We start from the raw sequence: 12608 nt of genomic DNA, 5'->3' as shown, positions 1-12608 counted from the left end.
CTGCAGGCAAGATAATCCAAATGTCATGACTGCAACAGTGAAACATGAAGAACATCTGGTTTAATGACGTACTCTGGCATGCAACTTCTTTGAGAGGTGCCAGGCTTTGAATCAAAGGAAAGTGCCTCTGGACTGGCCAATATGATTATTGGATCCAAAGATTTTGGATTGGAGGATTTTGTGTTTGAAGATTGGGGCTTTGGATCCAATGATGTTGCATCCAAGATTTTTCAGGTTTTGGTAGGTGACTCTGATGAAGTCTTAGGAGATTTCAGTGTGGAGAATTTTCTGTGCTCCAGTGGAGCAGACTTAGAACCTTTAGCAGGGGATTGAGCCCCAGAAGATGGAGCTGAAGTAAAAGGTAGACGTCATTTTAGTATCAGCTTGTGTTGGTCAGACAGAGCCCTTGGGTTAAAATTAAATTAGATAGGCCATTTATATTCAAGTGGCTGGCTCCAAGGCAATAAACGTACTCCTTGTGTGCATCTAAATTTTACGCCCACAAGAAATGCATTGTTTGAAATGTGTCGGTTTACCTGACAAGGTGGTTAATAACAGGCAGCACAAACAGTACAGTAAAAAAAAATTACAATATCAGAGAAGAGAACAACTTTTTTTAAATACGAAAAAAGGGTATTAATTATCAACAACTGTAATTTAAAACAGAATACCCTGAATAAAGGGTAAAGGCAGTACCAACTATGGTATAAAAGAAATACTATGTATGGATAGTAGAAAAAATGCTAATGCCAGCAAAAAACTAAATGGGAGGATACAGACAGAAAAGACTAATTACAAGATTTTTTAGCAAACAAGTAAAGAAATAACTCACAAAACACGATGAAATTTTACTTGAGAGAGGAACCTGCGGCTGGACACGATGGCAGCAAACGAGATTTGAGGTAATGGGGATGGACTAAGGCATTACAGGTAAAGGAAGAGTTAGATCCTAAGTCTAGAATATGTGACCAACTAAGTCACCCATGTGTTGAGGAAGAATGAAACGGACATAATCAGATCTATTGTTAAATTCTTAAAAAAAAATATAGGCTTCGCTCCTAAACAATACCAAAATGACACAATCTTTCAAAATAACCCCATCCAACTGTTTAAAAAAGTGTCCTGACAATAACTTCAAATCTCTAACAAATAATGCAAGCCAATAAAAAATATAAAATAAAAAGCAGAAGCTCTGCTCCCTTTGTAGAATCAAATAATACCTGACAGATGCAAGACAAACACCAGCATCTACCTACCTTCTTCCCAACCTACTATATTGTCTCACCTGTTCTTCCAAACTTCAATACTATACTTAAAGCTCAATTCTCCACCTGTTTGTTACAAATAAAGTAGCCAAATATGCTGCCAAATTTACATTGCAGAGCCCTAAACAACTAAACTGACTTGAGATAAACTATTTAACATATTCAGCTTCTTACTGCATACAACTTTATACACCCAGCAGAAAAATGTACACCACTAAAACATACCTTGTAACACTACTCTCCAGGTAGAGACTTTTGCGCAACCAGTAAGTTCTTAGTAATCACAATAAAATCTAACACAGCAGGTGACTTCGCTACATTCCCATTACGTATCTAAACTCTGGAGCACCATCCAAACATAGCTAAAACTGACCATGAAGCCTTCCACGTTCAAGCTTTTACTAAAACATGTTCACATGCTCCTCACCTGGATTTCCTTAGTCAGCTCATACCATCCCCCTTAAACCTTTATAACCACTGTCCCTTGCCGCACAAAATACAGTTGTGTACACTTACCATAAATGTAGATGTTCAAGTGTATTCACTGTTGCAGTCATTACATTTGGGTAATCTGCTGGCAGGTTGCCCTCAGTCGGCCTGAATAACAAAGTCTTGGGTCCTGCATTGGTTGCTGTCTCCTCTTCCATGACGTCAGGTCGTCAGGGGTATAAAACATGCAACAGACGCCATTTTATTCAGTTTTTCTTGCCCCAGATGTCAGGTGCCCCGCAAATGGGGAGCAAAAAAATATATATATATATATATATATATATATATATATATATATACACATATATATATATATATTAATATATATAAGCAAACAGAAATATATATAAATGCACTTTTAGCAACAAACTTTTCCTTCATCTAAAAGCAAATGCACCACGAAGGCTTTAGAATAGAGTGAAGGAAAGAGAAGTTACAGAAAAGTGGGATGGCGGGTCGGTAACCCGGACTGCAACAGTGAATACACTCTAACATCTACATTTATGGTAAGTTTACACAACTGTACTATATTCTTCGTGTTTCACTGTTGCAGTCTTTACATTTGGATAGAATCTCAAAGCTATGGATGGGAGGATGGAACTAAATAGCATTAGAAGCGGCTATAAGGCCCTGCAGAACTGCAGTGGCAAAGCCTGCCCTGGATTTGGAGAAGAGAGGCAAATGATAATGCTTTGTGAAGCTATGAACAGAGCTCCAAGTAGCAGCATCTAGAATGTCTTTGGTTGGAACTCCTCTGAGAAAAGCTGCTGAGGTAGAGGCAGCCCTGGTGGAATGTGACTTGATCCCCTTGGGCACAGGTTTACCATGGTGCAAGTAGCAGAAACAAATGCAGTGTCTTATCCACTTAGAAATAGTCTGCTTTGATATAGCCTTCCCCTCTGATCCTGTAGCAAATGCCACCTGTAGTTGCTCAGACTTTCTTAGAGATTTGGTCTTGTTTCAGTAGAATCTTAGTTGTCTGTGTACGTCCAATGAATGCAGAATCCGCTCCCCCTTGTTCTGTGGATTTGGGTAAAATGTTGGCAGGCAAATTGTTTAGTTAAGAGCCACACTGGATAACACCTTAGGCATAAAAGAAGGCTTGGTCCTGAGGGACACCCTGTCCAGGTAAAATGTAATAAAAGGCTCCACATCCATGAGAGCCTGTAGTTCTGAAACACTTCTTGCTGAAGTGATTGCCAAGAGGAAAGCTGTTTTCCAAGATAGAAATTTTATATCTACAGTAGCTGCTGGTTCAAAAGGAGGCAGGGTGAGTTTTTCCAGCACAAAATTGAGGTCTCATGCAGGAGTTGGTGATCCTCTAAGATACTGTTTAAGCAGAGGATGAGAAAAGAGGGGAGGCTCCGTGTTGTAATGAGCCGAGATGGCAGAGGCATGGATTTTTACTGAAGAAAAAGATAAGCCCTTGTCAAGCATCTCAGTCAAATATTGTAAAATCTGAGGGATATTGGGCTTTGCAATGTTCGTTCCTTGTGCTTTTTTCCAAGCACAGAATCTCTTCCATTTATCAGCATAAGATTTTCTAGTACTAGGCCTTCTGGCTTCCAAAATGACATCCATCACAAATTTAGTGAGAGGTGTTGTTTGAATAATTAAATGATCAGCCATGCTGCAAGGTTCAGAGTTTGGAGCTGAGTGTGCAGAATTTGATTGTTCTGCTGAGACAGTAGATGAGGTATTTGAGGCAAGTACCAAGGTGGGAGTTGAGACATATTCCTTAGAATTGGGTACTAGTGCTGGCGAGGCCAGTCTGGAGCAATTCGGATAATTTTTGTTTTTTCCTGTCTGACCTTTAGTAAGACCTTGGAGAGAACAGGCAGAGGGGGAAAGGCACAGACTGATAGGTTTTTCCAACTGAAGGATAGGACATCCACTTTCCATGCTTGTCTGTGATAAGTCCTTGTGCAGAATTTGTCCAGTTGATAATTTTAGGGAGAGGAAAACAGATCTATGTCTGGGCTCCCCCATTTCTGTGTTAACATGCTGAAGATTTGTGGACCCAGTTACCACTCATGCGGGTCCATAAGATTTCTGCTTAGGTCGTCTGCCAGAGTATTTTGTTTTCCTGGCAGGAATTGAGCTTGAAGCTGTATTTGGTAAGTCAAAGCTGTGTTCCACAATACCATGGCTAGTTTGCAAGGGGGGGGGGGGGTAGGAATGTGTACCCCCATGCTTGTTTATGAACCACATAACCGTGGTGTTGTCCGTCTTTATCAGTAGTTGTCCTGGATGAAGTAAGTCCTTGAAGGCTGTCAGAGTATTCTGAACAGCTAGCATCTCTTTCTGGTTGATATGCAGATGCATTTGTTTTGGGCTCCATTTGCCCTGAATGCATCTCCCCGCCAGGTGGGGCCCCCATGCATAGTCCGATGCATCTGTAGTTAGGGTTTGGATGGCAGGGGGTAGAGTGAATGACAGTCCCTTGTTTTGGTGACATGTCTCTGCCCACCAAAGAAATTCCTGTTGTAGGCAGGGAATGAGAGGAATCATCGTGTCCAGACTGTGAAATTGTTGGCTCCATAAACTTTTTAGGTACCATTGAAGTTTCCTCATATACAGTCTCACATATGGAATTAGTAGAATGCAGGATGCCATGAACCCCAAAGCCTGCATTATTTGTCTTGCAGATAACTGGGTTTTTGTTGCCATTTGTTTGAAGTATGTTGTCAGTTGCCTTTGTTTGTCTGGCGTAAGGTAAGCCATCTGGGCAGTTGTATTCAAGCTTGCACCCAGGAATGTAATTATTTGACAGTGTACCATTTGGGATTTCTTTTCGTTTATTGTGTACCCTAGGCATGTTAGAAGCCTTTTTACAAATGCCAGATGTTGAAGAAGAGTGTCCTTGAATGAGGCAGTCGTCCAGATAGGGATAAAATTTGTATGCTTCTTTGTCTGCAGAATGCAATTACTGGTGCCAGGTACTTTGTAAAGACCCTGGGCGCAGTAGATAAGCCAAAGGACAGTGCAGAGAATTGGTAATGTAAAAAACCTGCCCTGAAGCAGAGGTATCTTCTGCACAATTCCCTTATTGGGATATGCATATGCCTCTTTTAAGTCTAGTGTCACTAACCAAGCCTTTCTACCCAGCATAGGCAGTAGCTGTTGTAAAGTCAGCATTTTGAATTTTGGAATGTCCAGGAATGTGTTCAAAATTGATAAATCCAGTATTGGACGCCAGGCATCGTCTTTTCTGGGTACCAGGAAAAAGTCTTGAATAAAAACCTTATCCTTTTTCCTTTTCTGGTACTGGTTGAATAGCCCCCATATCCATGAGTGACATAACTTGTTTCTGAGCCTCTGCCCACTGATTTTGTGGCAGATCTGGCCAACCTTTTGAAATTGGCAAAGTATGGAAAGGAAATCTGTACCACTGGGATACAATGTTATTACCCACTTGTCCTGGGTAATTAACTGCCAACTTTGAGCATGAAGTGCTAATTTTCCCCCCAAGGGGGCTGCCAAAAGATAAGTGCTTGGTGAAGGTAGAGGGAAGTCATTGAGACTGCTTACTGTAGGGTTGTGCTTTGCTTCCTCCAGATTTGCAGGTGGAGGCACCCCATTGCTTTGACCTGTAAGAACCCTGTGATTGGTATCTGGAGCCTTTTGAGCACCTGGATTTGCCCTGAGAGGCTCTGCTGGACACAGGAAAGGACCAATTTTTAGTAGGCCAGTGCCTACTTAACCTGGGTAGCTGCACTTGTAAGAAATCTTTCACAGTTTGCGTAGATTTAGCTTTGTCTTCCATTTTCTTTAAAACCTCTTCTGCCTTATTACCAGAGTATCATGCTGCAAGGGGGCATCCAACAATTTAGCTTTAACACGATCAGGCAGATTTTGCTCCTTGAGCCACTCATGCCTTCTAAACACAAATCCAGTTACTGCGGCCCTGTAAGAGGCTTCCAAGGAATCAAAACCACATTGCAAAGTATGCTTTCCAACCTGTTCTGCTTAATGCAGTAATTCCTGTAATTCTTTATTTTCCACACAATCAGAAATCAACATCATTTTTGTTTCAATAAGCCCATAACATGCTGTTGATATTTAAGCATATGAAACTGGCAGCTTAATGCCCTAATTGCCAAGGTTGCAGATGTATAAACCTTCTTTCTCCATCTATCCAGCACCCTGGAATCTCTATCAGAGGGGGTAGGATTTTTAGCTGTAGGGGCCTTTACACCTTTGAGACCTTGTGAGATAGTCTCAGGATCAGCAGCAGGCTTTTTAAATAGAAATTTGTGGGAGTCAGGAACCTTGTAATATCTGTCTGGCTTACTAGGAGCCAGAGGTAGGGAATCAGGAGACATGCTTGATTCCGAAAACACATCATCAACAATTTCTAATACAGGGGGTATTGCCAAAGGCCTATGCTGAGGAAGAAGAAGGAGGAAATCCCTAAGCCTCTTTTTTGATTCAGAGAAATACTGACTCTCCCAGTTAAAATGTTCCCTTAAAGTATGCAAGGTTTCCCCAAAAGAGTAATCCTCAGGAGGAGATGCAGATGGGATGGATTCTTTTGCATCAGAGTCCTCTCATAGGGTGGAATAGAAAATTCCTGATCAGAAGAGGAATCAGAAGAAATGGAAACCTGATCTGAAGATTCATGATCAGTGCCTTGCCTAGGCCTCTTAGCAGGGGGGGGGGGGGTTGGGAACCCCTGATCAAGGTAATTAAGTCCTCAGCCATTTTGATCATCTGTTTTTTAGGCATAGGGCCCTGAGCACGTGGTTCATGCGTCAGTTTTTTAGACATAAAAGATATTTTTGACCTTGTTTTTGAGGCCGGTGTTGGTTTTATACAAAAATGTTGAGGCCTGAAAACACCCTCAGAAGCCGGTGCCTGCTCAGCGGCTCTGGACCCATCCAAGGGAGAGACATCCAAGAGTTCAATATTCTTGAGAATCTCACAGCATACCGGACTCCGCATGGGTCTCGGTAGAGGCCTGCGACTCAAAAGTAGCGGTTATCAGGGGCTGCGAAAGCACCTCACTGAGTACCGGCGACTAGCTTAGGAGAAGTTTCGTCGTCTGTTTTGGACCTTGACGGTCTGTCTCTTGTCTTTTTCTTTGCGGTTTTTTGTGAACTCCAGTAGTCGGATTGCTAACCGGCGACATTTCAGGGCAATTAAATCTTGATCCAAAATATTTAGAAGCAAAAATATACAGACGCTTAATAGTGCGTTGGTTAAATCTAGCACAAAACCAACAGCAAGGCATGTTATGATCTGGGCCTAGGCAAGGAATACAGTACAAATGGAAATCCTTATGAGGTATTTGCTTCCCACAAGTAATGCAATTATTAACTTTTACTGACATCGGTAATTAGCAAGAAAACATTTCCCCAATGGGGTACTTAGCTTTAGTTGAAAACTTTGGTTCTGAAACTTGAATGCAAAAATTTTAGGAGTAGGCCGACCGGCACTTGCGAATTGCTTCTGCTTCGGGCACCACGCGCCAAGAAAGACTGAATAAAATGGCATTGGCTGCTTATTTTATACCCCTGACGACCTGATGTCATGGAAGAGGAGACCGCAACCAACGCAGGACTCAAGACTTTGTTATTCAGGCCGACTGAGGGCAACCTGCCAGCAGATAACCCAAATTTAATGACTGCAACATTGAAACAATGAAAAACATCAAGCCTTTCTAAATGCCTTAATTTCCTTCAACTTTAATCTCCTATTTTACATTTCAATTTCTTTCTGACCTTCCCATTTTAATAATCTTCTTCAAATACTCTCCCACCACTCCCTTATAACCAGGTTCTGTTTTCAGTAAGTACCCTAGTACTCTTACCTCCGCAATCCTTAACTCATCAACTATGTAATATCTCGCTCCCTCTTCTAACTTTAGCTACTTTCTACTTACCCACTATTGTTTAAGTCCTTACCTCAAGTTTTATTTATTCCTAACATCTACTATATACTATAAACCTCCTTACCCATGTCTTTTATGTCATATCTAATATCTGTCACATATATTACACCGAACTGTTTGCTTAATAAATGTTTCATACCTGGAATTTATAACGTATGTCACCACAGAAGAAATAGCAGTTTTACTTTTACATAGTGTCACTACTGAACAACCTCCCATTTGAATCTAGATGTCTTAAGAACTACCTATGCAATAAATCTTTGTAAAAAATATTTTGTGTTGAATATCTTAAATATAACTGCTGGATATTTTTTTCCCAGGGCCTCTGCTAAAAATGTTTTTTTTCCCAGTACACAGACAAAGTAATAAATTTCTGAGAATCTAATTTTCATTCTTTCCTACTTGAAAAGTTTGATAGCTAGTTCTATAAATCAGGGAGATGTATTAATGGCAACTACAGACTACTTAGTACAGTCCAGTTCCAAACCTATTGGGAAAAGATTTGGAAAGACTTGTTTCCCACTTGGTAACATGACAGATTACTGTGATGTTTACACTGATTTGGATGTGACCTGAACCAAAAGCTATCTTAAAAAAGATGTCAATGCACTACATAGAGATTACATTTTTTTCCCCAAGCTGATGTAAACAGACCTTTTTAAAGTCAATTAAACTGACAGAATGCTGAAATAGCTGCCAACATGTTAAGTATGCAAGTAAATTAACTGACACATTGCTTAATTCTCTCCACCACATGACTTTTTTTCCCTTATATAATGGGGAGGTAGAATGAGAGTCTAGGATATCTGTGGATTAACTCCATACATTTCTGAAATGTCATAGCACTGACATTCCATGTAGAACTACAATGTAAAATGACATATATACCCATGCCTTTTAAGGACTGTCTTACTGTTACAGCTTACTGCTGAGAAAAATCTACCATGACTCCTTGAAGCTACACCTGTTTAGCCTGGGGAAAAAAAACTTCCCCAAGTACAGACTTCTTGTAAATTAGTACTATATTAAAAACATGCATCAGCAAATCTGCCAAATATGTATGCTATAGCAATATTCCTTTGTCTTCCTAACAGTTAGGCAAGTGTCTAGAAATGGGAAAATGACTACAATGTGCAAATGTAAAAGATAACATTCAGGAAATACTATGCAATTATGAATAGAATAAATGACACTGGTATAAAAAACTGAAAATGACTCATCTGAAATTATAGGTACTTCCTCTGTGGGATGGTCTTACTGAGATATGTAAAAAGGGATCTGCCACATGCAATGCTGTCATGTATGAATCTCCTTTTCTACAAATGGAAATATTTTTCAGACTCAATCATGAAATACTTTTATATTTGCCCAGGTCTAACAAATCTACAATAGATCTCTCTTTTGACCTTCCTGGCAACAACCAGGAATTATCTGGAATAAAAACTCTGACCTGCTAGATTAAAAGATATGCAAATGCACCATCTTTTCTTAATATACTGTAGTATCAGCAGCACAACAGTTAGCACACACAACTTTGGAGCAGAAGGTTGTAGGTTCGGTTCCTACACCCGGTAGGATTACTGACAGTGGACTGCAGAATAAGTGGTGGCTGCATTCCCGGGTGTGCTGTCCTGACGAGATGTTAAACCAGGACCTCATCAGCCTGAACTGGTGGTAGCTCTGGTGGATGTGAAAGATCCTAGGGGACCTACAGAAAGAGTAGGGGAATTTCCCTGATGCCCTGGGCAAATTTATCATTGCAGTATAAATGCTACCTCATGCCTCTCCTGAAGAGAGTCTACGGCCTAGTGAGACTTACTCCATCAACAAAAGGATAAATAAAAAAATAACAAATAAAAAACGTATGCAGTTTAGTAAAGCCAATGTGTTTTTTTTTTTTAAATTCTGAAACAAGCCACATTGATTTTGATGACAAACTACTGCATGGCCCTGATTCACTGTCTTAAGAACCCAGCTGTCTGAAGGTATCTACGACAAAAAGTGATGATGAAATTGTGCTATCTTGAAATATTGAGGGAAGGGACAGAAATAAAAAAGTAAAGGCTGAGTTCACTTGGAGAACCTTTTGTTATAGCTAGCCTTTCCTCCTGAACTGGTAAGGTAAAGTGGCATGTATTCTCTGTAATGTTTTTGCTTACAAGACTGTTTGGGAGATGTTCCTGTTCTATAAATGGTTTCAGTTTTCTTTTGTCAGCTCATACCCCCACCTTCTTTACCCTTTGTGTCAGTGGGTGAAAGTAATCAGTTAAAAGTATGATTGTCTTCCTTGCAAAGTATAAAACAATGAATTAGAAAGAAATTAATCAAATTTTGTTAGACGAACTGAATCCACATTAGCTGAATACTGTAGTTTTACTTTTAGAGATCAGGGAACTTAAAAGGCAAGGAAGTTTTCCACTTACTTCCAAGGATGAAAGATCTTCCACAATTAGATTTATGGAAGTGAGAGAATGTGGTGGAAGGTTAAAGTACTTCATGTGGCATGTGCATGAGAACTTGCCCTCCCTGCAAAAATACCTTTATTTTTAAGTATTAAAGACTGAAATTTAAGTATTTAAGTATTAAAGACTGAAACAGTTGGTCGGCTACTGGAGCCGATGTTGAGGCCATCGTGTCTAAAGCAGAAACTGGTAGCAGGCCCTTAGCTACTAGTTTTGCCTTCCTCTCTTTTAAGGCCCTGGGGTTGAACCCTGCACACACACTACACTGCAGACTAAGATGGGGAAAGCCTAGGCAAATAACACACAGAGTGTGGCTATCAGCCGGTGAAAGCTTGTGGCCACACACTGTGCATTTTTTAAATGTTGGTTTTGGCTGGTCAGCCATAATCACACTCCACTAAGCCAAACACTAAACCAATAACGCACATATACAAGGGTTGGCTAGGCCTACTCTACCTCTAAAAACACCAACTTTCTAAACTACTTTTTTTTACAACAAACCGACGAAACGACGAAGGAGAGGAAGGGTTGCTCACAAACTACTCTCACACACTAAATATATATATCAAAAGTTCCACTTACAACACCCAACTTGGAGCTATAGAAACCACGATGCATACGCATGAAGCGGCAAACGAGATCTGAGGGAAGATAGGAGATGTGAGGGATTATTGGTAAGGGAAGGAGCTTGGAGCAGATGCTTGATAAAATGTTGCCAGCTCGGATCCGATATGGATCCGAATACCCACAGGTTGCAGATAAATGAAGTTAACTACTTCCGATTTTTGCTCATTTCGCTTAAACAGAATGTATTTTCCTCATCAAAATGTTATCTCATGCCATCACAGAGGAAAAATGGATTTAGCTATTTATTTTCTTTAGTAACACTGCTACACTAATCAGCTTCTTCAGTGGACAACAGGTTAGGTTGAATAAAACCTAGCAATAACTTCTCTCCAGCTCTTATGTAATCACATCAAAGTGGTCTGAGGTTTTTGTTCTTTCCCCACTCACTAGGTTTATATGCCTATTAAGTTATCTAGTAATTCATAGCTCTTTTACTATATACAGTTACCTTCTCATTTTCTTTTGAGGACATACACATATAAGCCTTTGGGAATTCACAACACTTTCTTCTGTGCAGTCTCAAGAGTGAAGGGAACCCAATTAACAAATACAGACTGAAAGAAAAAGTTTCCAACCTTTTCAAAAAAACTAATAATTTTAAGAACTGTTTTATAAATGATGAAGAAAGGGCTTAGTGCAAGGTGTTAAAACATAACACAATCCACAATAAAGAATGTTTCTGAAACAATTTCCAGAGATTCTCAAGAGTAAGCAGTAATTCTAAGCACTGCCATACAACTGAAGGCAAAGACTTACAATGAAATGGTAGGGCATGAAGGAAGATGGCTGGTAGATCCAGCTTGGATGTGGAGAACTGGGGGGGGCTTCGGGTCAGAAAATATATGGTCTGAGGAGACAAAAATTCTAGCTAGACAAACAAGGAACAAAGTGAATTGATTCAGATATCAATTACTCTCCCCACTGATCATCCCAAAGGATAATCTCAGTTGATCAGAAGAAAGGCAAAACATCAACAATGCCAGTGAAAGCTCCAAGTATTTAAATATACATAAATATTCAGAGAGCTAAAACTCAGACTATAGCACAATTAACGTGGGTTTGATTAGCACTTCAGGCAATGGATGGAACACCAGGAGAGGTATGGATAGTTACATGGACATTCCCTGCAGTGATTCCCTTTTGGAGGCTGGGGATGCTGCATCAAGGGGGGTACCTTAAGGAGAGGTAATGGTGGTGTACACTGCTGAGGAGGTACAGTGACGCACCGCACAATTGGCTCTCAAGCACCACCACTTTATCGCAATGGGTAGAGTGGTACGGCATAAAAGAAAACCCTCGTCAGAACAGTGACAGACAAGATCCCCAGGGGTGCTCATATGTTTCAAAAGCCCCCTCAAATGTCTCTATAGTTTGGAGGAATGCTTCAATTTTCAAGGCGGATTTACCCTTGCATATAATGCTCCTATTTTCGGATATGTGTTGATATTTTCAGGAAGATTTACCCTTTCACACAATTTTCTGAACCCCTCTCAAACTTGATTTTTTGAAACTATTATGCAGAAAGTCACACTACAGGACCAACATATACTAGTGGCCTAATAATTTAAAGAGGCCACCCAACTTACAAGTCTATTTTTCAAAAGGGAAAATAAATTAACTTGTGTGGTATAATTTTGAAATACAGTTCATTAATGTCTACAGATTTTTCCTCTCCCTCTGACAATGGTGCTTATATTTTTCCATAATTTTTGTTGGTCTTTTTTTTTAAACATGTTTTCTGAGTAGTACCTAACATTCTTACTGGAAGCAGAAGAGTTATGTGCAATCTGATACTCAATTTCTTTGCTGATTGTACCTGCTTTCCAAAGGCCTTAATCCTATTCTCACTGTCTGCAGTTTGGCATGCATGGG

The 12608-nt window shown here is 40.1% G+C and overlaps 1 protein-coding gene across 1 annotated transcript in view; it reads right to left on the bottom strand.

Annotated features, from left to right (window-relative positions):
• The window catches only part of LOC122802410 (chromatin assembly factor 1 subunit B-like), a 586696-nt gene that overhangs the window by 291954 nt on the left and 282134 nt on the right, over positions 1-12608 (bottom strand). The window lies entirely within an intron of this gene.

The sequence above is a fragment of the Protopterus annectens genome, chromosome 5.part0 (assembly GCF_019279795.1).
Source record: "Protopterus annectens isolate FY-2018-M chromosome 5.part0, PAN1.0, whole genome shotgun sequence".
NCBI lineage: Eukaryota > Metazoa > Chordata > Ceratodontiformes > Protopteridae > Protopterus > Protopterus annectens.
Note: the sequence above shows the minus strand (reverse complement) of the source record. Positions and strands in the feature narration are given on the sequence as shown.